The sequence below is a fragment of the Caretta caretta genome, chromosome 3 (assembly GCF_965140235.1).
Source record: "Caretta caretta isolate rCarCar2 chromosome 3, rCarCar1.hap1, whole genome shotgun sequence".
Classification (NCBI taxonomy): domain Eukaryota; kingdom Metazoa; phylum Chordata; order Testudines; family Cheloniidae; genus Caretta; species Caretta caretta.
In genome coordinates, this window is record NC_134208.1 from 190,011,815 (window position 1) to 190,037,856 (window position 26,042).

General features: G+C 39.4%; 1 protein-coding gene across 34 annotated transcripts in view; it reads left to right on the forward strand.

The window, feature by feature from the left end:
• The window catches only part of LOC125633483 (uncharacterized), a 786,124-nt gene extending 765,227 nt beyond the window's left edge, over nt 1-20,897 (forward strand). For 31 of the 34 annotated variants that reach the window (XR_012667812.1, XR_012667817.1, XR_012667811.1 and 28 more), the window contains 5 exons: nt 14,185-14,313; nt 16,909-16,988; nt 17,459-17,621; nt 18,827-18,924; nt 19,449-20,897. The gene's annotated coding sequence lies outside the window, so the exon portion shown is untranslated. The remainder of the gene's footprint in view (nt 1-14,184; nt 14,314-16,908; nt 16,989-17,458; nt 17,622-18,826; nt 18,925-19,448) is intronic. The other 3 variants (XR_012667819.1, XR_012667803.1, XR_012667822.1) reach the window with 3 other exon arrangements.
• The last annotated feature ends 5,145 nt before the right edge of the window (nt 20,898-26,042 follow it).

The following is a 26,042-nucleotide window of genomic DNA, read 5'->3' on the forward strand; positions in this document are numbered from 1 at the left end:
AAGGCATGTATTTAAGAGCCTGTGTTGAACTGAGGCTTTTGTTAGATGCCTAAATATGTCTAAGTTCATAACTTTAGGCATCCACATTTGAACAGTTCAGAAAACTTGGAAAGAAATCATAGGTGTGAGAAAAGGCATCATGGAACTGGTTAGCTCTGTAATGTGGGTTCAGACTATTAAAACGATTGAGAACTGCTGTATTAGTACATTCTGATTAAATTAAAATACACAATCATTGAGCTCCAATCAGTGAAAACTTATCCTATTTTTCATGCCAGGCTACAGGCACGCTCCCAATGTCACCTTGAGCAAATTGCTTATCATTTTCCAGTTTGCCCATCTATTAAATGGGGATAATTACTTGCTTTCTTGCTATTCTCATAGGGTTGTCATGAGGGTTGATTAGTTAATATTTGTAAAGTGCTTGGAATGTGTGTGCACCAATATTTGCTTACATATATATGCTAAGTATTATTTATGACTGTTGCCCTTTTTGACTTGAGCAATTAGTCAATATTCAGGGCCTTGGCAGGTTTTTCCATTAGTAGGAAAAACAGGATGATAAGAGTCAGATATTTCTTTGGTGCAATCCTATCTATGTAGAAAGAATGTTCACAAAGTCCTGTTTCACTGAACACTATAGGCACAAACAACATCAGGCAGTTTCTCACAGTTTCCAAGCCTGCTTTTCCAAAGTCCTGTGCCCCAAGGAGAGGGCTGTTTCCACTCAGGACTATGCTCAATGCTGCTTCTCTTCTGTCTGTTGGCTAGCTGGTGACTTTCTGGTTCTGATACCCACACAAACACACAACTGTAATAAATCAATGTCCCAACCCCTGTGTTTGCAATCAGTTTCCAGGGAAACCCCACATATTTTCCCCAAGTTAGTTATTGCTCAGGACTTCCCACTGGCCCAGTAACACGGTGGTGGCATCTATTATTTCAGCTATCTTATTCTATAAAGGAGCTTAATTGCTTCTTCTATTTAACCCGAATTAAGTATGGGTAACACACCCATCAACCTCTCTGCTGGAGAGCCACAGAGTGCAGTGGAGGAGCTGGGCTAAGAGAAGTGGAGTAGAGAAGGTGTGTACGGACATGGGAAAGCTGCTGCTCCCTGTGGCACTGTGACTTGGAAAGCTTGTTTCCCCCTCCCACTGAAATCCACTGAGGAAGCAATACATCTTGAAGCTATATTATCCCCTTCTGGGGTTTCTACTGAGGGGCTACAGGGGCACTCATTCAGCCACTGCAAGTGTAGCTCCTGTAGGTTCTGGTCAGTGGCAGAGAGTGCAGTGGAGTAGTAGTCATCCCTTCCAGATGTCTCCTCTCTTTACATTGAAGGGTGTTTCCTGCCTCTCTCCTTCCCGCTACCCTCTGTTGATCCCTGACATTTACATGTTTGAAAAGGAAGTGTGGCCTCCAAAATCCACAGTACTACACAATCTTCCCATCAGAAGGGATGGTCAGTCAAAGAAAATTCAGCGAGATGAATATCACTTTAAATTCACCAGATCCCTGTATACACTTTCCCACTGTGCTTTGGCCCCATTTTCTCAGTACTGTAACAGCCCTGTGTAGGTTTTGCATTATGAAAGCTGGGCATCACTTTTTTATTATCAGTGTTATTATGGAATCAGACACTGCTTAATTAAAGAATGTGCTGGGGGGGATACACTATTTATACAGAAACTATGTATTTTAAATGCATTTTTCCATGGTGATTGCAGATAATGTGTAAGCTCAGCTTTGATTCATTAGTGTAGTAAAAGAGATGCTCAGAATTATTTGGTATAATTCACAGCACTTAAGAAAGCATATATTTTCATAATACTCTAAATACATAATGCTTATGGTAGTAACTCAAGCATAGTATGACTGGTTTGCCATAGCACCATCATTTTAAAATTGTGGCGGCCAGCATAGGAACTGATTTAGTCCAGTACTTTTCGTGAATTCTGTGCTGGAGCATGGCTGTTTACCACAGTACAGCTGAGCTTGTTTGAGAACTTCCATTTTCATAGGCCCTGTTTATCTTTCTCAAACTCTCTGTACTGCTTTGGCCTACAGCATAGAAATGGAAATTTAATTAGAACAGGCTTTTCCCTCAGTTTTCTGGTTCTTGTGTTTCTCAATCAGAGGTGAGACATTCTGCTGAATTATTCATCTTCTTTTGCTCCAATCAGAATAACTTTTGAAGTGACCTCTGTGCATAAGCCATACAGAATCCCATAAGGAAGCAACTTTCATCCAAAAAAACCAGGCTTTTCCCTCAGTTTTCTGGTTCTTGTGTTTCTCAATCAGAGGTGAGACATTCTGCTGAATTATTCATCTTCTTTTGCTCCAATCAGAATAACTTTTGAAATGACCTCTGTGCATAAGCCATACAGAATCCCATAAGGAAGCAACTTTCATCCACAACTAGCATCCAAAGAAGCAAATTTGTTCTGAATTGAAACTTGGCAAAGTATTAAATTATTTTTTAAAGTTAAAAATCACTCTTAATTCATTTTTATTAGGAGAAGTTGGATTGTTTGTTTGGGTTTTTTTAAAGAAAAAATAGGTTACTGTTATAGTTTTTAGTCTGTCTACACCAGAATTCCAATGGTCAGGAAACAAATTCTTGGAATTACTGATCGATCTCCACTTTCTCCTCTGTTTAGTCCCTCCATGCCACTCTTGCCGAACTGAGCTGGACATAACTCCATCTCATTAGTGCTAAGTGAGCCTGATTGCATTCAGCCCTGTCCCACAAAAATCCCCATGTCCAAACACACCAATTTTACTATTTGTGGGGGGGAAAAAAGGAGGCTTAAAAACCATTTCAGACAATGCAGTTTTGCCAGTGGGTGGTAGCTTCTGCAAACAGGAAAACATTATTTTCTGGAAAAATGTTTTTTAAGCCTCTGGGTTTCCACAGCCTTTTTAAAAAAAATTCTCTTCAACCACACAAATGTCAACAAAACCATGTTTCTTGCAATGTTTTTCAATTAGGAAAGCCACTTTTGGACGCAAGGGCCAAATTTTTTAAAACATGGCTGCCTAAAGTTAGACTCCTAAATCCGTAATTAGCAACTTCATTTGTTCCAATCAGAACTACTTTCAAAATGAGTGTCTGATCAAGCTTCACAGGCTGATGAAAATGAATCATTACTTTGATTCATTACACAGAAAAGCTGCTTTTTTTCCTTGAGTTTGCAACATATTTTTTTATTCCAATGTGTACACATCTAAGATGTTTGGAACAAATTTCAAGTTTCCCATGACTGTATTTAATGCTGTACAAGATTTCACACCTCTGGGCTCTATATTTACAGCTCTGTCATGTTCCTTTCTTGTACTGACCTGAAGTTGAGGTTTTTCTTATCTCACGAAAAGGTTGTCTGTCATAGGTGCAGCTCTTGTAGTACAATATATTACCTAAATCTTGACCCTGAACAAATACTGTACAAGGACAATTTACCTCAGAATTCTAAAGGCAATGAAAATCTTTTCATTCGTTCAAAAGAAACATGCTTGTTTGGTTTAAAAAAAAATAATGTAATTCTGAAAATCATCTATTGAGCCTAGCTTTTAACCGCACTTAGTCAGATTCTGATCTTGCCTGCACAGGTTTTCTCCTGGTTTTGCTCCAGGGTGTTAATCTGGATTTACATTGCAGTGAGATCAGAATCTGGCCCTGAGCCCCTTAAAAAAGACAACAACAATAAACAAACCCACCAATTTTACTATTTGTGGGGGGGAAAAAAGGAACTTTCAACCCTGCCAGGCCCAATCTATAGCTCACTGAAAAGAAAAGGCTACTATTGATTTCAGTGGGTTTAAGATTGTGGTCCTACCTAGAAGAGTCTATTTCCCTCCCATTATATGCTACTAGTTTGTTCCCTCCTACTCTCATGCAAGTTGTACAGCTGACCCATCTTCCCTGACAATAGTACAGGGAACTGTGACAGTCTTTTAGCTTCAGCAATTTGAGAAGACAAGGAGAACAGCATGACACATTTGGGGCTTTTGACTTGTATTGGTTCTTTTATTTAGGAAGCCTTTCACTCCAAAGAAACCCCAAACAAACATTTCCAGTGCTCTTTCAGGAGTGCACTACTGATCTTGCTGTAATCTATTCTTCCCAAACTAACTTTCCAAATGATCTACTGCCCCACTCAAATCTAAGATGGATTCATACTCCCTTCAATATAGTTCTGTTTGTACTCAGTAAGTACAGCCCACTAGAGATGGGAAATAACTTACAATGAAATATTAACTTTATACATTTCACCTCGTTTCTGCTCAGATTGTCCATGAACAGATTGTGATTTTTCTCAAATACATCCATTATTTGAAATTATTCACAGAGTATTTTTGGTGAGTAATACTTGCTATGTAGCTAGTTCTAAAGCAGGTCATTGTGAGTTTAAGATATTCAAAATTCAAGCTGTTTTAAATGTATACATTGGTTATATGGGATTGTTTCTTTTCCCTGATTGGATAAGCGGGACTATTAAAGTGAGCTTTCTTGTGAAAAAAGTTAACTACGAGTTACCCACATTAACTAATTCAGCATTTGTTGTCTGCAAATATATTTTTGACATTCATGGTTTCTGTGAATATTCTGGCCAGTTTACTTGTTCTGTAGACTGTCTCCAGATGGTGAATGTAAAAGAGTTCAGAGGAACAGCCGTGTTAGTCTGTATTCGCAAAAAGAAAAGGAGTACTTGTGGCACCTTAGAGACTAACCAATTTATTTGAGCATGAGCTTTCGTGAGCCACAGCTCACTTCATCAGATGTGTCTGATGAAGTGAGCTGTGGCTCACGAAAGCTCATGCTCAAATAAATTGGTTAGTCTCTAAGGTGCCACAAGTACTCCTTTTCTTTTTGTAAAAGAGTTATGAACCCAGCCAGAGATAATTCATTTAAAATTTAAAACAAAAATTTGTTGAATTTGTTTTGTTTTGTTCTGTTAAACATATATTTGTCCAGACAAATTATGAAGCCTTTATTTATACTGGTGAATACAAAAGCTGAGAGCTTTTTTTTCAGCACATAGTAGATTAGCCAAAAATGCATTTGTCAGGACACTGAAACTGTATGCAAATTCAGATCAAATTTGACAAATAGTTTCAGCTGAAGAAAACCTATGGACTTTTTAAAATAAAAAAGCCAAAATACTTCATTCTGGTTCTTTCAAAAGGAAATGTTTCAACTTTTTGTTTAAATAGCATGTTTCATTTAGAAATTTACCTATTTTTTTAAATAGAAAAAACACCCAGAATGAAAAACAAAACAAAACAAATTAACTTGAGCTCAAACAAAATGTTTTGTTTGTTTTAAATGATTTTTTTCACTTCCCCCCTCCCATTTCAATGAGAGAAAAAAAATTATCAGTTTTGCTCTGAACCAAACAGAATGTGGGGGTTGGGGAAGGGATTTTACCATTCAGAACTGAAACCAAAATATCATTTATTTGCTGTAGTGAGTACTTACATACTCAAGTAGCCCTATTGGTGCCTGTGGGACTTCCTGCATGATAACCGTTCACCATTGTGAGTCAGAGCTCCACAATCTTTCCCTTTGTTTAGATTTAAAACAAGAAATGAGCCAAAATGTGAACCTTGAATTCAAACCCCATCAAATTTGAGTATGTAAAGCAGCAATTGATAACTGACCAAAAGAGGCAATCAGGCAAACTGAGTCCTGTAGTTTATTTTTGAACGAGATACAATGCTGGAGGGGGTGTCTGTTTTTAGGTGTTAATGAAGCCCAGAGTGGCAGAAATCTGGCAAGATCATGATCCAGTGAAATTATCAGCCAAGATCTAACAAGAACAGTTTGCAAGATTTCCGCACCATTTAATATGAACCTGAACTCTAGCCTTGATTTAGGTATGATCACAAGACTTTACCTAAACCAAATCCAACCCCAAATTTGGCCCATCTCTTTGTAGCAGAAGGCTTTTCAGAATCTTATGTAAATGAAAACATTTTCCTAATTTAAAAGTCTAGTGTTCACAACTTTAATCATGGCTACACATCTTCCATGACTGTATGAGTGGTAAGTTCAGTCTCTAGGACTACCCATCTGGTGCCTCTCACAGGTAATAAATTCACTTTGTTAAGGAGAAAAACACATGAGTCCCCCAAACAGATAACCAAACTAAGACAAAAAATTCTACTTCCTTTGTCAGACCAGATAATCGCCTGTGGAAAGATCTGAAGAGTGCATGCTCATTAAAGTTTACTTCTGAACAAGTGCTGAAGTCTTTATAAAAGAAAATATTTAAAATGTTTTTTTGAGTGTGTGTGTGTGTGTGTTTGTGTGTGAAAATTGCAGTTTCTCAAGAGTCATCTTAAAATAAATTCACAAACATTTGAGTGTGGTATTCAGTTACATTTTTTAAAAAAGTGATTTCCAGATAGAATTACCCTGAGAAGCTAATATTGTGCCTCTCTAATGCTGGTTCAAGTAAGCTGATGAGACCTGATGAGTTTGATCTTCCAAGAAACAGCACAAGCTTTCAGATGAGGAAACAAGGTGTTATCTGATCCATTTGTTTTTGGGCCTCTTAGCCAAGTGGGTATTCACCCACGAAAGCTCCAATACGTCTGTTAGTCTATAAGGCGCCACAGGACTCTTTGCCGCTTTTACAGATCCAGACTAACATGGCTACCCCTCTGAAGCTTAGCCAGGTATGTGCATGCATGCTCAAAATGGAGATTTCTCTGAAATAATGGCTAACTTAATCCTGTTGGTTTTAGTCATGGCCTGTCTTAGCAATAGTGGAAAGAAAGTTCAGCTCAAAGAGAGGTTTTTTTATTAGAGGAAAGAAGGACACACTCTGCCTTTTAAAGAAGTTTTCCTACTGCTGGCAGCATCCCACTATGACTCACCATTGTGCCTTTTCCCCTGCAATGCCTTGCGGAATTCTGCTGAATTGCTTCTTATGCCTGTACTAGTTCTGTGATGGTGCCTCACTACAGCCATATATTGGGATCCTGCAATGTCACAGGAAGCTCCTCCAGGTAACAGGAGACTAGTTCTGGTTCCTATTATAGCTGCTGCAGCAGCAGCCCAGTGGCTGAAGCAGAAGAGGCTTTGGCACTTTCAGCCTGCCCATACTTCTCAGGTGGCTCCTATCCTGGTAGTTGGGGGCACCCCGTTAGCTCATGGTACACCCCCTGCTGCATTTCTGTGGTCCAAACATCCTTGTCAGAATACTGTGAAAGGTTTGTGGTGCAGCAGAGGTCTGTCATGCGGCTCCTTACTGCCTCTCTTTAAGACATGTACTGGCTTTAGCTGTAGTGGTGATAATGAAACCATCCTATCTATTTTGCTCTCTTTTTCTTGTCACTTCTACATTTTGTTCGTGGATGGATGTAGCCTGAAAAGGATCTCCAGAAGGACTATTCCCTTCTACCATGTGAATGTCTTCAGCCAGAGTGTAGTCTCTCAATGGGCATATATTGGCCACAGCCCCTTCCAACCCCAATTTGGTGATCAACTAATCTGTCTGCATGGGAACAAAAATTTGCCCTTTAACAGAGGGTTTGCTCTTAATGAGAACCTAACAGATATATAGTTGATGTCCACAGTCACAACACAAGAGGACGTAGTGCTCTTGTAAACTAAAGCTGGAGCACTGGAGGAGTGTTTGCTGCCCACAACCTCAAATCTTTAATGGGATTATCTAGCGTACACCCTTAATCCTGTGCACTTTCTCATTGACTTCCCACATTCTGTGATTTTGTGGAGTCAGACTCAGTCAATGGGACTCTGCATGGAAATAAGGGTCCCTGCTAGCATATCCCGTTGCAGGATTGGTGACTAAAAAGAGAGTTTTGATAATAACATTACATTTAGTTAATTCTCTAGGATTCTGGCAGATGGATGTTGTGGGAAGTGAAATGACATTCAGACGGAGGTATACAATACACAAGATGAAATTCAGAATGCTGAAAATCAGAACATTCTTGCATTTAGTTTCAAATTCTTAATCAGTCTCTTTAGCATCCAATTTCTATGTTTAAAAGCAGATCATTTTGAATGAAAATGATTTCATTTAGGGAAAGTATTTGTCTGAGTGGAAGTGTTTTCAATAAAGGAAGTGCGTAATATTTCACAATATCCAATGTTTTCATAGCTAAATTACCATTTTAATAAAACATTCAAATTCAGGGATATGACAATAACATGAAAAATTGTGGAAAATTTTGTGAAACTTGTTTTTAATTTTACTGTTACACAACCTTTATTATGGGGTCATGAAAAAATATTTGCTGATGTCAGAACTTCTGAAAAACAAATAAACACCAAATCAAAACAAAAAACAACAACAACAACCTGAGGGAGGTCAAACGTTCATTAGCTCCAAGCAACTGTTTGGAAGACCCACCAATATTGGAATAAATATAAAAATCTTATGTCAACTAATAGCATTACTTATTTACACAGTTTCTGTTTATTTTTGACTTTCAAATTCTTGCCTGTTAAGCAAACGTCAGTTCAGCTGGTTTATATGACAGAGTCAGAGCAACTGAGATGTTGCAGAGTTCTGAAAAAAATAATTCTAAAGGGCCAAGAGAAACAAACAAAATGTATTTGTGATAATGCCTAACCTTAGACATATTGTGTGTGAAGCTGGAAGACTCATATATTGAATCTATGATAAGGATGGTGATAACTATTAGAACTGTGCTGAACTACTGTGAAACAATTCAGATAGTCAGCAAACAGCGTTAATTACTAGTCTGGGAAAATGATGTGTAATTTACTGCCCACCATGGGCTTCTACCTAAAAATAAGCTTTTTTTTTTTTTAAGGACTTGCATGTGAGTGCAGAATACCTGATGCAATTATGTGCAGAGAAGACATTCAGATGTGCTTCCATAAATGCACTTCTGCTTCTCAATTACTGCTTCAGTATCTTCATAAAGCCTTTGGTAGAAACAATAGTCTTCATTTAATCCAGAATGGTGAATAAGCACTAGACCACATGTAGGACCTGTTATCCCAAGTGCCTTGATCTGTGGGTAGCACAATAAAAGTGAGAAAATAAAATACAGTGAGGCTTCCACTGATAATTACAGAGACACATTGCAAGTGAAAACCTCTTAAGTGACTAGAATGGCCTGAAAACTCTTTACATATCAATGTAAATTAACTAAGGTTTCAGAGTAGCAGCTGTGTTAGTCTGTATTCGCAAAAAGAAAAGGAGTACTTGTGGCACCTTAGAGATTAACCAATTTATTTGAGCATAAGCTTTCGTGAGCTACAGCTCACTTCATCATGAAAGCTTATGCTCAGTACTCCTTTTCTTTTTTCAATTAACTAAGAAACTTTGAAACTCCACCTCTAAGCAGGAAGATAAAAGCTCCCTAAAAACGCAATGAATTCAGTTTGTTAAAGTCAAGACATTAATCTTTTTGACATGGAAGACGTAAACCAAATGTTTAAATGAAATGACAGCCTCAGGTTAACATTCACCGACTGAGCTACAGAACAACCTCCCCACACATTTTCAGATCATTGAAGAAGACCCCTGCTGGTTCTCAAGGAAAACTAACTTGCAGGAGCAAAATAAATACTGGCATTGCGGCACAACAGCTGAAACATGCAAGCACAGATGTGTAGTATTGTCAGCTTTTAAAATCAGATAAGGAGTATTCAGACATAATCACTTTAGTGTCTGGGCCTCATTGCATGCTACAGAGCTACCCAAGTATGGCCCTACAGACACATGTAGTGTGTGTTCTGTCTAAACGGCAACAAGCTGATGGGATTTCATAACATTATTGTTATGTCTAGATAGGCTAATGTTTGTGTAATTTAGCTGTGACTTTGAAATAGCTTTAGAACTTGGGACACAAATGGAGTTTTATGTTTAGTTGTCAATAATATTATATCTACTGTATGTCAATAATTCCCAGTAAATGCACAAGTCTAAGTGTCTTCCTTCAGACGTTTGCCTTGTAATACTACCTGAAGGGTGCTATAATTACTCTGAAGTGAACTGCCTGTCATATCTTGTTGCTTACACACTAAACAGTTGCATTCATAAGGATTAACGGTCTTCGGGAATGCTGTGCTGCAAGAGGCAGTGCGCCAAACAAAACAGACTAGGAGTGCATGCATGCTGTTATGCAAGATCGGTTGTTCAAGGAAATCTAGCAGTTTCCTCATGTCTGTCACTGCGGTTGCCCATCAGAATAGTAGGTCTGCTACAGGGCTCCTCCATCACTGTCCCATTAAAATGTATGTACCCACACCTTTAAAAAGACATGGCCTTGGGCACGCATTGAAGTGTGGCACACAAGGGGTTATTAACATCTGGTTTCAGACAAGACACTTCTAAAAGTGCAAAGAGTGTGTATTTAACCTTACAGAAATATGGCTCACTGATTCTGTGGTAGTCCTGTTAAGACATACAAGGTATTTCAGCCAGGGACAATTTAAGTTACACACACCACATGATTGTAAGTAAAGAAATATTGTTGTTGGGGTTTGGGGGGGGGAAAGGGGTGAGGAAATCTGAGTATTTTTTTAGGTCTAATTTATGGCTGAGCAGCTCCATTTTAGTTACTTCATGAGAATATTTTAAACCAAGCCGGCATAATATTAAAATAACTTAACATATATGTAAAATTTATGAGAGCATGTCAGGTGTAATGCTTGATAAAGTAAGTTTAATGCTTCAGAATTTATTTTTCTTCAGGCAGGAAAAGCTGAATCCTGCAATTCTAGGTTGCAGTATAATTTTATAAATTGTTTTTCATTACACCATTCTTTTATTAATGACATCCAGCCCAATTTAAGTAAAAGAGGTAAATTTCTAAAGAATTTGTGGAAAGTACTAGCATGTTGGAAGACAGGAGTGCATTCTTGCAAGTGTAATAACAGGAGAATTTTTCTGTGTGTTCATATTATACATCCAATCTCATAAAGAGACATGAAAGAAATCCATCTGCAGCAAACTTTGTATGTGTGTCTCTCCAGTGTGGTCTTTTTGCTGGAAATGCTCCAACATTCTGTGAACAAATAGAAGGTTTTGTAGCTGACAGGAGCTGTACATCACTTTGAACACTCGTCATTTACTGTGGGTGTGTTGTGTTGTTACATTGTGTGACACTCCATATTATCGTGACAGGACTAAATGACAAAGTCCCAGCTCTCTACTGAAAATTCAGAGCATCTTATTTCCATTTTCTGCCTGCTCACGTACTGATATTCCAGGTGAACTAATTCAGTGGATCAGCAGAGCAGCAATGGGAAATATGTGCATACTTCTCAATGGCACTGTATTAAAGATACAGCACATCAGTGATATTAGATCTGAATTTACCTCCATCAAACAGAAACCTAGCATTATCTCATTCTTCTGTTACAGGGTGATACCAGAAATGTTGAATTTTGAAATAATTATAGAAGAAAATTGTACTTGGTAATAGCCACTTTCCATCCTTCCCTTTGAGGATTGCAAAGGCCTTTATAAACATTAAATATTCTAGCTTTATCATGCTCCTGTAAGGGGCAATGGAAAACTAGTATTCCCCCTTTATGGATGAGGCAGTGAGAAAGAGAATGATTTGCCCAAGGTCACATACCAAGTCTGCGAACAGGTGGGAATAGAATTCCGTTCTGTGCCTTAGCCACAAGATTGTCATTCCTACCAAAAAAGACCCTGCATTCCATCCAATTTCAAACTTCTCTGTTGTTTACTTCCCTAGATTTTAAGACTTTACCAGGGTTTTGAGTTATTAATATCGATGAAGATTTGTGTCAGACTGATTACAGCCAGTTTGCAAATATTTTCATTCATGACACACCAAATGTCCTAGCTTTACTGAACAGAGCATTTCCAAACAACCATGGCATTCTGAAATAAAGTTGGAAATGAGGAAGTGTCTGATTTGATATTCATGACTTCTCCAGCCTCTTTTTCTGTGTTGCCCCTGAAAGAGGAAGATAATGCAATGGTTTTGTTAACCTTTACTATAATAACCTTTTTTGCTCCTGCTAGTTGATTGGATTGACTATTACCAAACAGTTCTTAAATGGCATTCCAACAACATTCTCAGTGTGCTCTGATTAGTTATCATGTCCACGAAATTCAAATCTGGCCAATTAACTTGTGTATACCTGTTGCCTCTCCTATTATCATGTAATTACTCTAAAAAGATATCAAACAGAAGGATAGCTTCATATTCAGGTGCCAACTTAATGTCATTTGTGCAAACTTTTGTATTCTATCTCTTTTCCTATATATATTTTCCAGGAGTCTAACGTATAAAGTCTGTGTCTTCTGATACAATACCTGTCTCATATGTGTCTCTCCAAAATCACTCTGAATCAATAAATTGCCCACCTTCCTTGTACAGTATTTGTAGAGTTTCAAAGACAGGACCATTACTGTTAAAGTTGAATTGTCAGGAGTTGGATGAGAATATTCATGTTGAAGTACTATATAAAGATATATTCAGAGATTCTGAGGAATTCCTTGTGATATCAACAAGTCTATAAACTGAACCTTTTGTGAAATTTGGGTTGAAATTTCCAAAGTCTTTCATTCACAATTTTTCACATACATTTGCACACACTTAATATATAGTATGTACACAATACCAAAGGCCTTATCCAAAGCCTACTGAAGTCAATGAAAAGACAGCATTGTGTCAAGCCCCTATCGAGAGGCACATGTTGTCAGTCTGATACGTAACTTGCCATAAAGATACACAAATTCCACACACATTGTTTATTTATAAAGCACGCATCTTTAGGTGCTCTTCTAAAAATGAAAAACAGGACAATTCAACAGTTCAAAACACTATACCTGAACATATTTGCCCACAACTTATTATAATTGCACAAGAAAGATATTCTGAAATCCAATATTGCCCATCTAAGCATGCCCTAGCCCCTTAATCAACACCCTCAACCCAAAATGCATTATTCTTAGGTGCTCAGCTACTACAGTGATAGACATTAGATTACAGCACATTCTAAAACCTCAACAATCCAGCCCCGACAATATTCATGCTCATATACTGAATTAAACAACAGTCAGTCCATTCCAAGTGCTCACAGTTCCTGGGAATGAACTCTACGTAAATGTGGATTAGCTGTATGGCTATTCGGGTGCTCTGCTGGGTCAAGGTAAAATCAAATCCCTATTTTTTAATAAACTTGTAATCATCACCGTATGTTTGGACTATTTGGAATTTTCATGACAAAGATATAGAGAGGGAAAGTGTGTTTTTCCATGTGATACTGCCTGTCCATTAATGTTGCAAGATGATACAATTTTCCAAAAATTTCTCAGCATGCATGTGTTGTATTACATTAGGAAAATAGTATCTTCTACTAAAGCACTGGATAGTATTCAATATATTGAGCATGATGCAAATTTAACTTAAATGGTAAGCCATGTTCTAGCATAAATATCAAATGATTTACATCTTCTGATTGGTGTTTGTGTTCTGAATAAGATTAGACAATAGGTATGTATGCATGTATGTATGTATTGTATTGGAATAGTGCTTAATAGCTTCAGTCATGCTTAGGACCCAACTGTGCGAGGTGCTGTACAAACACTGAACAAAAAGATGGCTCTTGCCCAAAAGCAATGGTACAATAATTGTCAGCATACAATAAGTAGATACCATTTTGACATGAGTGCTCTTGATGGAACTTAAGTAGGCAACTTAAATTAGATGAAAGGTTCTACTTACTGTGTGCAGTACCAATTCATTGTGACTCTTAGTGTGAACTGGATTGGGGCAGAGAGGGAATAAGGGTTGAGCTGGGGTTATGGGTTTCTTTTCTTTTTTCCTTTATTGTGGGGGAAGTTTGAGTTGGGATTAAATGAGGAGAAAAGTGATGGTTAACTGAAAAGAAAGTAAAAAATATCATTATTTTTATCCTTCTTTTATGTAGGCTGGTTCTTTGCATATGGTACTTCATACTCCCTTGCAACTTTATCATATGTGGATATGTTATAATATTAAATTCTGAACTATTAGCAAAATCTCACCATTCTCTGTCCTTAACTAATGAATCTTGTGCATTTTTTTACCTATATCTTTACCTGGTTTAAGGAGTAAACAAGTATTTTAAAACAATTAAAATCAAAGCGAGTCTAGCTTTCCATATATTGTACCAAGAGTTATCTTTTAAAAATGTCTTTTTATTTGCAGGGATTGTTTTAGGTCTTTGTGACATGATTGACACTGAGCTGAGAAGGAGGACATGCACACTTCAGTCTAATAATGTGTGACAGGAGAGACGCAAAGAAGACAGGAAGAAGGGGATAAAGTGTGGATGGGGTAATACTGACATTCCTTCAAACCTAGTATCATAGTGTTCCTTCTAAATTATCCTGCTTTCTTTTGTATCTTGCTCTTTTGGCATTAACTCTGCTTTGACATTTTTCTGGTCATTCCATAATACTCCTTCTGTGTATGGAGAGCACTGACAAAGGTAACCTCTGAAACATCAAATAAAGACAATCTAACTAATCTGCCCTTGAACAATGCAAGTTCAGGGTACTTAATCCAAAATACATAAATCTCCTTCTGAAGAAGTGCGTGTGCTGTTTACTACTGCAGCCAGTTTAAAATGTGTTTCTTTGCTTAACATTATGAATAACAATATTAAAAAGATTGCTGAGGGCTCCCTAGGCTAGAACATGGTCACTTAGGATGACCAGCTGGAACCCAGTCAGGTAAAGTAACATCTGCCTTAAACTTTTGTCCAGAAATATGCTTTACCTTTTTAATGATTTTGATTTATTTTGTAGTACCGCTGCATATTCTGTCAAAGGATAGAAGCAGAAATGGTCTGATAAAACAGTGAGAAGACTGTTCTCACTTACACCTGGTTGCTATAGTCATAAGAGGGAGTTCCGCACCTGGGGATAGCCAGATCCTTTGGTGACTGCACCCAACCTGGGAATTCCTTTATGTACACAGATGGAATCCTCAGATGCCCAGTTAAGCCTCTTAAGCCACTGTGAGCCAGGAGGGTATGGCATATTGCTGCTACACTGATGGTATGCCACCCTGCGCTTCCCTTTGCACCACTAGAGCCATGTGAAGGGGAGAGTGAACCAGAATCTGCCCAGAAGTCTCGAGTTTAGTGCCTCAGTCCTGTACTTAGTTTGTTACTTTGTTCCTGGTCATTGAAAAGAGGAAGGGAGTGTGCTTTTTTAGAGCAAGGATAGAGGGGTAGAGAGACAGATGGGCAGTTCAAGCCAGCCACATAAGCAGCAGGCTCACAAACAGTGTGTTCAAAGGGGCAGAAGCTTTGGGCTGTGAGACCCTCTCGCCATGTCTGGGTGTGTGTAGAAGGGGATTGCAATCTAGACAACAGCCCAAGAAGCTCTTGAAAATAAGCATGTCTGCAATTTAATAACGCTATTTTTTTTAAAAAAACCCAAACTCCATTTTTTCTAATGTTCATTAAGAGAAAGAAGGCAGAGAGCTATGGGGCAACAGCCAGCATACAATTCATTACCACTGCTGCAACACACAGCTAAACAGTCATGTATTTATTTTTCTGTATGTGTAATTGGTGGAGGAGAATGTAAATTCTCTGGCACTATGACGGAGCCTGAAGAAAGCCTGTGCTCCACAACCCTGATGGTCCAGATGTGAAAACACCCCACAAATCCCAATAAAATGAAAAATAGAAATAAATACTATAACTATCTGGTGTAGGATTTGAATGGCTTTCTGAATCGGTAAGTGCTTATCATATGTCTTTGTTATTTCTACACTCTGTAATGTTGGCTCTCTGAAAGTCAGAGACAAAGTAAGATAGATACTACAAGTAGCAGAGAGACTGCACTGAGAAACCAAGTATCTGTAGTAGATCCAGATTTATGGTAGATGATGGCAGTAAAGTGAAAGCAAAACTACTTGTCGTGTTTGCAATGTTGCCCATTACTGTGTTTGCCCTTTTTTCTTGGTTAGCTAAAGCTGAAAAAAAAGGAAAAGTGTTGCTTATACATAGTGTTAAGAGACACTTTTTGACAGTAAGGTCAATCAGACTAGTTTACCTAGTTGAGGTGTTTATGGAAAAATAACTCAATGTCTTTAAGGAATGGTTAGCTACATTTATGAGAAAGGTGTGTGTTGAATCCTTCCAGCTTCATAGAACTCTTGGCCAAGACGACCCAGGAGGCCCCTTCTGAGTCTATCAACTGTGGTTGCATGATTGATGCTTTCTTTTACAGTATTTTCAAAATACAAAGCACTGTTATAACCTTTAATGTGATACACAATGTAACTTCAATGCAATATCTTCCAGTAAATGGCTATCCAGCAGCACAGAATTCTTGTGCCCTGGGAAGAAAACAAGGAAAAATAGCAATGCAGTTTTCCTGCAAAGGCACAACATTTAAGGTATTTCCTCCTATTGGGCATAGATTGTGCATCCCTTACTCATGCTGGCAGATGCTTATCCCACATGAGTAGCCCGACTCAGGCCAATGTATCAGTGTGAATAAAGGTTGCCCAATCTGGCCCTTCATTAGGTATTTCCAGAAGAGCTTACAATTTAGTAGGTAGTTTCCAGGGACAGGTCCTCCACCCTGAAGAGTTCATATACATAAGATGGATCCTCCAGCGGTCTTTGGCTTTGGGAGGAAAAGTAGCCGAGTGGTTAGGGCACTAGACTAGGAATTGGGAGATCTGGGTTCAAGTCCCTGTTTTGCATCAGACTTCCTGTGTGACCTTGGGCAAGTCACTTAGCTTCTTCATATCTCAGGTCCCCATCTGCAACACAGATATTATGGAAATGAGAGATAAATATGTGCCCAAAGCTGAACTGGCCACCTGAGGATTCTACCTGTGTGCAAGAACTCCCTGTGCTATACCGCATATGTAGTAACACCTTTGCTTTCTCTTACTGTGATGCAGGAGGACTGCCGGCATCTGCAGCTATCAGAATGGGCCAAATGGAGTGGTGATCAGCTGGTGTCATGCAGAGCAGCCTGAAGGTAGTAATGAGGAATTGCACATTGGAAGCAACATATCTATGCATCCACTAATATCGGGGTGTGGGAGGGGATAAAATTGCCACCCACTATATTCTCGAGCAATTCTTTGACTAACAAAGGGTTTGTACAGTGTAAGGGTATAAAAAACATAAGTGTGAAAAGAGGACAAGGATGGATGTTTTGTTACTGAAACTTCCATGAATTGAGTCTTTGTACCATTCTGATACCATTCAAGAAGATCTCACAACTGATCATCAGATAAAGCAAAATCCCAAGCAAAGAAACAAACACATACTCCAGAATATGACACTTCCAGAGCACTTTTCTGAGAGTGAGGGAACTGCTGGGCAGAATATTGTTAGAGGACCCTTACATTAACTATATTAAGGACTCTGAGGAATAGATCGTTGGCAACATTTTCTCCTACTTGAATCAAAGATACCTCCTCACAGCCAGCTATTCTCCCACAGGGAGTGGCGACCAAAGAGCACTGAAGATAGATCCTCCTGAGAATGAAGGTCTGGCAAGTCAGAGAGGATTAGTGAAGTACCTGCACATGTGTCATTAGGGGACAGGAAGAAAAATGTGAGGGGAAAAACGTACAAAAAAGGTTTTAAAAAACCACTTATGAAGGTGAGTTATTGCAGCCAGAGTGGGAGACTGGGATCAGATGTTTTAATATCCTTCTTGCCTAATTCATAACATGGATTTAAAAATCTTAATTAAACTCTGAGGCTCCAACCATGAAGTCTGGTCTGCAGGATCCAAGGGACACAGAGACCAAGATTATGGTGCCTTTCAGAGTGAATCACCACAATCACCATCTTGGAAGCTCCATGTTGGGAGGAGAAACCACAACAACCACTAGCTCTTTCTTTCTGGCATCACAGGCCAGATTTTTAAACACAGTGGTTGCCATTTCCCTGTCTCATAATTTTGTGGAAATAGTCGGGTGTCTCCATAGCTCATTGTGCCTTATTTTGTTAACATTTTTCCTATTTCACCTCACTCCTTCCCCCCCATTGAAATTCTGTCAAAATTTTTACATTTGAAAAATTTAAACCAGCTCTAATCATGATGTTGTTGCTGCTTCTCTTTATCCCCTTCTTTATCCCAGTGTCATATCTGGAGTAACATGCTGACTTGGATGGCTGCTTTCACCAAAGCTGATTTTGCATCAAGTGGAGGTTTAAAAGCCAATTTGGCTAGTGATCTCTGTTATCATACAGAGCAATTTGTGGCATGAAGATTTAGTTTCCTTCTATACAGTATAGAGAATTCCTGGTGACAAGCAGCTCTCCAGTCTATGTATTCACCAGCTGGATTCTACCCAGAAATCAGGGTCAGTACAAGGTCGGAGTGTTGAGTCTTTCTTGGGCTGATCCTTCCGAATGTCTGAGAGGGCTGAAATGTTTGAAAGTAAAATATTCTTGTTTCATTAAGGTGTTGAGTTTATGTCAGAATCATAAAAAAATGATGTCAACTAAATCTTCCAACTTTCTCACTTGAGATCTTGGTTTTTTAATATAAGAACACAGATCTGAAGAACTAGGTTCATCCTTGCTTCTCCTGCACTGTAAGTCAGACAATTAACTGCTTTAATGCCCCTGTCTCTCTGGAATTTTCCTGTCAAAAGAATTTGCACTTTGTTCAAATTTCATATGACTGTTCCACTTTCACTTTTAGAAGCTATAGACACTTAAAGTCTCTTCTGGGCAATGCAGGGTGTTGGGGGATGATATCTTGGGTAATCTTCAGATAAAGGGCTAAGGAAGCTGTGAAGGAAAGTGGTATTTACCCACCAGATAACTATCTGCAGTCTTTCTCCATCTTCTTAGTGGCTGCCCAGCTCTGTGCAGCCAGAAGGGGCACGGTCAGGAAAGGGTGAAGAAGTTGGAGAACAGCCACTCAGCATGGCAGGCTCTGTCAGGGCAATGTAAGTTATGATTCGTGGTTAGGCCGTGCATCAGGTGTAGACCCAGCCATTGAAAGCACAGCACTTGTGCAAGCACTGTAGTTCTGGAAGTTTCTCAGCTACTCAGTGCTGATGAAGACTGTGTAAGGACTAGACTACAATATTGCTATGACCGACTGGTAGGTGGCTGTGAGTGGATGTTCCCAATGGCCAGACAACTGCCAACACAGTATTGCCATTTCCTGTAGAACTCCACATAATTCATGTGAGAAATTATGTCCATGGCCCCTAGTCTCTCATAAGACCTGTTGGTCCTAAGGGGACAATGTAGTGGCCAACAGCTCTTTCAATGCTGCATACGGTTGGAGAAGTATGCTTGTTTTCTCTGCCATTTACATGCTTAAGGGGGAGTGTTTGTCCCTAAATCAGAACTGTTTTAAACTTTCTCCTAGCTGTAAAGGATACAGTAATGTGATACATTGTTACTCAAAGCAAGGGGATGCTGTGATACAAATGTAATTGTTTTTTCTGTTTGTTTTATACAGTGTCAAAAATGTCCAAGTGCTTCCAGAACGTGGTTTTGTGTATCTGCAACAATGACAATGCATGTAAAAGTGGAATCTCATCCATTTGTTGGGCTGGCTGCCAGACTAGCAGCACAAACATGTGGCTGGAGAAAAGATCCTGTTAATATTCATCTGATAACTGAGTTGTTGAGAGAGTGGGAAAATTAGGCTATATTCTTTTAGGACAGTTAAACCACATGTGGCTAAAACTCAAGGAAGACCGCTAAACAATGAGAGAGGACATACTTCTCCCCATATCCCCCACACACATTCACACACAACCGATGACGGTTTTGGGGGCTTCTGATTTTCATAAAGTGTTATCTGCTGAAAAATAATTTCTACAGCTGAGCTACCTCCCTGACTCCTGGACCTTTCCTCTCTGCAGCTTTATTGTCAAGGCATTCAGATACCATAGAGATGAGTGTAGATAGAATGTAGATAGACAGACTCACAGTCCATGGATCTATTGACGGCACTGTTCCCTCTAAGCTGTGCGCGTGGGCATGTGCACACAGATCCTAAATCCTGCGCACATGGCGAAACACCCCGCGCACAAAAATTTGCACAGAAGTACAACAATTTGCGCAGAAGAAATTTTTTGCGCACACGGCCTGTCAAAAATTAGAGGGACCATTGATTGATGGACAACCACTTTAAACAGGAAAAAAGGGGGGAGGGTAGATATGCCATGTTAAAGATACCTAAGTAAAAAAGATAAAAATTCATGGATGTACTTGAAATTCCACCATCCTTGGCTGTTTGGAAGAGGGATGGATAGCCATAATCTGGACTGTAGCTTATTTGGGGCAAGAGAATGTGTTTCCTAGTTTCCAGTCAATGGGTAAGTCACTTGAAATAATAATAAGCATCATGTGTAAATAATAACAATAATAATAACACCCAGCCTGACAACAGACTTCTTCCAGGCCAGTCTGATGCTACTCTAAAACCAACCACAACATAGAGTGAAAATAAAAATACTATGCACATACAATAGCTACTTATAATGATCTCAAAGGACTTTACAAGCATTCCTTAATCTACCCAACCAAAACGTTATACAGCAGGTGGGTATCATTGTGTCCATTTTATTGATGGGGAACAGACACCTTAAGGTTATATACAGTTAGCCAGGTACAATGCCTAACCTCAGGCTTTAGACCAATGAGTGAAAGGAGATAAGGGGGCTCACTTTGATCCTGAGGACTGTGTCCAAAATCTCGGGATTTTTTGGTGGTACTGTAACAGAGTGTCACAGTGTACCACTTCCTGAGGTTTTGCAACAGGAAGGGTGATGCTGAATAGAAAAGAAGAGCAACAGCAAAATGAATCCTATCTTGCAGATTGCAAAGAAGGTTTCAGAGGAACAGCCGTGTTAGTCTGTATTCGCAAAAAGAAAAGGAGGACTTGTGGCACCTTAGAGACTAACCAATTTATTTGAGCATGAGCTTTCGTGAGCTACAGCTCACTGATGAAGTGAGCTGTAGCTCACGAAAGCTCATACTCAAATAAATTGGTTAGTCTCTAAGGTGCCACAAGTCCTCCTTTTCTTATTGCAAAGAAGATTCTTGAATGTTTGCACCTCTTCATTACTCAAATTCACCTGAGGCAAGGGAGAATGTTGTTTTCCTGATTTTAAATAAATCATGGCAAGTCCAATGCAGTGCAGTGCTGAGCTCCTTCAACACCCACTGGAGAGCATTTGGTATTTTGCAAGATCAATCCTTTGATGTTAATTGTTTTTCTTTTATCACCCCCTCCCCCTGACCACCACCACCACCAAAATTCTAGAAAGGATTCCATGAAGGGGGGAAGGGTTGTAATTCAGAGGCAGAGCAGAGACTGCAACCCAGGAGTTTAGGCTACCAGCCCCCTGCTGTAACTGATAAATGATGCTTGTTCAGAGTAAACAAACCTGGGGGATGCAGAATAGAAGTATGTTCATACATCTGCCATCCTAGTAATTCTGCAGGCATACTTTTACTGTTCTTCAATGCACTCTATGTTTGTTTGAAGAAACAATGAGTTTCAGAAAAGAGAAAAATAAGAACTTTAAGGATAACCAGAACCCTGACTACATACTTTACCATAGGCAATGTAGAATAAGCTTCTGTACTCTTTATTTTTAACACTCCAGATATGTAATTTAATGTGGGTCTAATGGGTCTTGAACATACAGCTTTAATTGAAATTGTACAAGCTCTGGACTGTGACAAGAGCTCACAAGCTACCAGCGGGGCTGTCCATTTTCCCTGCCTCTGCAAGGAAAAGAAAAGGAGGAAAAAAGAAAAAAAAACCCTCTTGAACTTATGTTGCTATTGATGTGTAATATACAATAAAAAAACAGTTAAATTTCAATTACCCACAGGTAATTATAATTTTATTGTTTGACTATAGTAGGGGGATTTTTATAATTCCCTAGACTAATAATTTTCTATAATTTTACAGGTTGTCAAATAAACTATTAAAGATTATCTTTGAAAAGGATTCTGCAATTGTAAGGACATATCATACTGTTCATGTACATTATTAGTAATTAGAGATCCCTGGATGGTGAAATCTCTGCACTGTATGCTAGCTGCTGGATACCATATTTTCTCACAGCCTCCTGTAATCTTGAACCAACGCTTTCAAACTTCTCATCCAATGCAACCATTGTAGTGGAATCACATCCAAACTTTTATTAATATTCACTGAGTCTCATTAAGCAATTCTGGTGTGTTCGATAAGTTCCATCTGTGCTTCTTGATGTAAAAGGGTAATAGCAAAGGCAAACAATTCCACCCCAACTCAGTGGAAACAGGCCCCAAAGGACTGATTGTGATCACAGCTGGAGGCAGAGAGCAAAGCTCACTGTGAATGGGGGAGGGGTAGAAGGGGGAGCTACTGAGACTTGGTGGGGAATGCCCTGTGCCCTTTCCTCATGGCAGCTGATGGTCTGTGCTCCCGACACCCTATCCTTGGCAGCTGGTGCCCTGTGTGCCTATATCCCCTTGCCCCTCACACCCCGCTCAGGAGCTGGTGCCTTGTCCCCTGCCCCAACCTGGTCACTGTCACATGTGTTCTGAATCCTGCCCCTCTCCCAGACCATGTGTCGTTGCCAGATGTGTGCTACCTATGCTTCAGCATCTGGCACAATCTTGTGCATCTTGGTGGCCACACCCAGACCCTCTTCCAGGTCCCACTCTCACCTCTGCGAGATATTATGGGGACAGAAAACAATGGGGAGAGGGGCTGGAAACATAATCAGCCTCTTCATATTTCCATTGTGGTGGCATTAGCCCCTCCTGTCCCCCCATTTCTGCCACCCTTGGCTCACAGTCACACCAGTGTGAGTCAGGACTACCACCAATGAAATCATTGGCCCACACAGATGGTTAGTGGATATGGTTCATTCTGAGCATAGATGGATACATTATTTTACCAATAACCCACCTCATCATAGGAAAATTCCAATATTCATTGATACAAATTGCAAATATAGTTGGACTACCTTAAAATCTGCATTTGCTCTGAGTGAAAACCCTCCAGCAGGCAGAATGGTTTGTAACAGAATAGCAGTTTCTCCAGCTGGAGATACTGCGTTGGTGCCCTTCATGCATGGGGAGTTCCTGCAGCGGGGGGGGGGGGGGGGAAGAGGGGGTGGTGTTATTATTATTTGTGTTTCATAATGCCAGGGTAGATTAGAGCTCGGGGTTACAGTCAGTCCTGGCAGTAGAGTAGCAGCAAGAGTGACTTGAATTGCTGAACACAGTATCCAGCCAGCCAGAATCAGAAATTCTGGGGTTTTCCTGGCCCAGTCACCTGGAAGTTTGCGTCCGAAGTGACAAGGAGAGGTCATTCTGTGCAACATTGTGACATTCATAACTAAACTTCCAGATAATTTTGCCTTCTGCTCTAGTGCCCCCATTACCCAGTGATATTGCAGACATCTAGCGAGTGGACAGCAAATGTTCCAGTTTCTCTCCTCTGAGTAGAAAAATCAAATAACCAGCAATCACCAGGTGAGAATACCCTGCCTCTGTATGTGTATTGTCTTGCAAGTGGTGATAGTTAGCCTGACTCCTTCAAGGCTGTATTGGAGCACTAGGACAGGGTGGTAGGACGAAGAGGAGAATCCACTACATCATATACGCTCTACAAATAGGGACTGCCTCAGAGGGCAGTAAAAGTGAAATATTGCTCAAGGGACTAAAGAGTTCCTGAGATTATTGGTATATTGCCCGAGGAGCCATCAAAGGCACTATTTTTACCTGATGACAATTTTTTTTTACAGCTACTGCCTCTGGAGACAGTCATTATTTGTTTTATTAGCCTCTTTGGTTGTTATGTGCTGAAGCTCCTATGTTGAGGGGAGCTTCAACGCAGAAAGATTTCTTTATGTGCTGAAATCTCTCTGAGCAGAGGGATTTCAGTGCCTGAAGATTTTGATGTAGAAAATGTTATGGGTCTGATTTTTCATGGGGCCTCCACCCTGCCTCCATTTGTCCATGTGCCATTTTGCACATCTGTCTAAGTGCACACACACACACATAGATACATACGTACACACACACACAGTTATCAATCTTCACATCAAAATGTTATATGTGGTCATTAGGATACAGACTAGAGGCCTGCTCCTGGGGCATGCCAGGCTGCACTCGGTGCAACTCAGAAGGGTGTGTTTACAAAGATGCTTTTAAGCCACCTTTTACGTCCTGCCCCCACTCCTCCAAGCGGCTATTCTAGCAGCTGGACCTTGCCAGAGTGCTGGGGCACTCAGGCCATGCTTCATACACCAAGAGAGGGGGCGGCATAAATCTCCCAGCTGGGGATTTCCTTTACATGGGGAGATGTGGAGGGGTTGGACTGAGCTGCTTTTAAGGCTGTACTGAGCTATTGGAGTACCACAGAGCAGCTGTAGGGCAGGGAAGGATGAGAGCTATCGGACTATTGCCCTCTACCTCCTCTAAGGAAGACAACAGCCTCACTTTTAATTGATCGGCTTTCTTATCAAAATCCAAGGGTACAATATAAATATACATTGATTTTGATACATTTTATTGTGTGTATAAATAAATAGAAGTATACCATATAATTTGTTGGGGGGAGGGGAGGTGAATGCCATATCATAAACAGCACATCTCTAAGATGAATTTCAATTTTTTTGCCTTCTATGACTCCCTCCCTGCAATCTCCATTGGGCTGCACCTCACATTCCAGCAATTTGGCATTTAGAATAAATACACACATGAAAACACACACACATACACACACACACAGAGCATTAGATATCCTTGAAGATACATTGATACTATTTTTGTTGGATAACATATGATACCACTACACAATATATCTCTCTTTTTCTCTTTCTCTCTAATTTTTCTAGATATGACTATGTTCCCCCTCAACACACATCCTGTCACAAGTGGAACCTCAGAGACATCACTGGTGAAACAGTCTCACAATTGGCTATTGAGGCAATTAAAAAAAATAGAATTAAGTGATAAAATTAAAGCCCTACTTTCCTCAGGTCTGTCATATGAATACAAATATTGTCAGTTCCCATTATTATTAACTAATATAATTATTAATATTCCTAATCCCTGCACATTTTATTGAAAAGTTACCCTCAGCTCAGGAATATAATTGTTAAATCAAGGAAATGGTAAGTAGCAGCTAAGCAAGTCTAATATATTAATAACAAATGGCAGTTTATCCAAGGATTAGACTTTTACCAATATATAATCACCTCTTCGTTTGTTCATACATAAAATATCTTCCACCTATTCCAATTCCTGACTATTTATCCTTGCAATATACGGTTTTCAATAATTTTAAAAGAAGATCGTAAATAAATATTCTTAGCTGTTGCCTGCTTTACTTCAAGATAAGTCATTGTGAAAAGAGTTATGTGCCCTAACCTGAAGGCAATGTCAGGATCAATTATCTCACACCGGAAAACCTAATGCAAGATACTTTTGTGATCAGAATAATATGTGTAACATCATAAAGCTTTTGTTTTAATGTCAAGGAAAGCAAATCCACTTTCTCTAGATTACCTGACACATTGTCTCTCCATTCTGAATGTCACGGATTATTCTAATAATAAATAGTATCAGTTGCTGTCCATTTGAGCAGGTTTTCCTGGTGTAACATAATTTACAGTCCCTAGTGGAAATGGAAGTGGGCTGGAGCTATTTTCTAGCATTCTTTGTCATCTTATCTGCTTTCTCAGTAGGTTGGCAATTCACTTCTTACAGTAAGTTGTCTGCTTCATGGAAGTATTCACTAGTAGAATGTAATGTAGCTATATAGAAAAAAACAGAATAAGCAAAAAGTGCTTTGCTTTAAGGAGGTTTTGTTGTTTGAAGGCTCAGATGATAACATCTTAATATCATTTAATCAATGTTAATTTTATGTTACTATGAATTATTACCAATTTGTGTTGGTTATCTTAAGAGAACTGTTAATATTGGTCGGGTGACCAGATAGTAACTGTGAAATAACAAGACTGGGGGTGGGGGGTAATAGGCGCGTATATAAGAAAAAGTCCCAAAAAACAGGACTGTCCCTTTAAAAACGGGA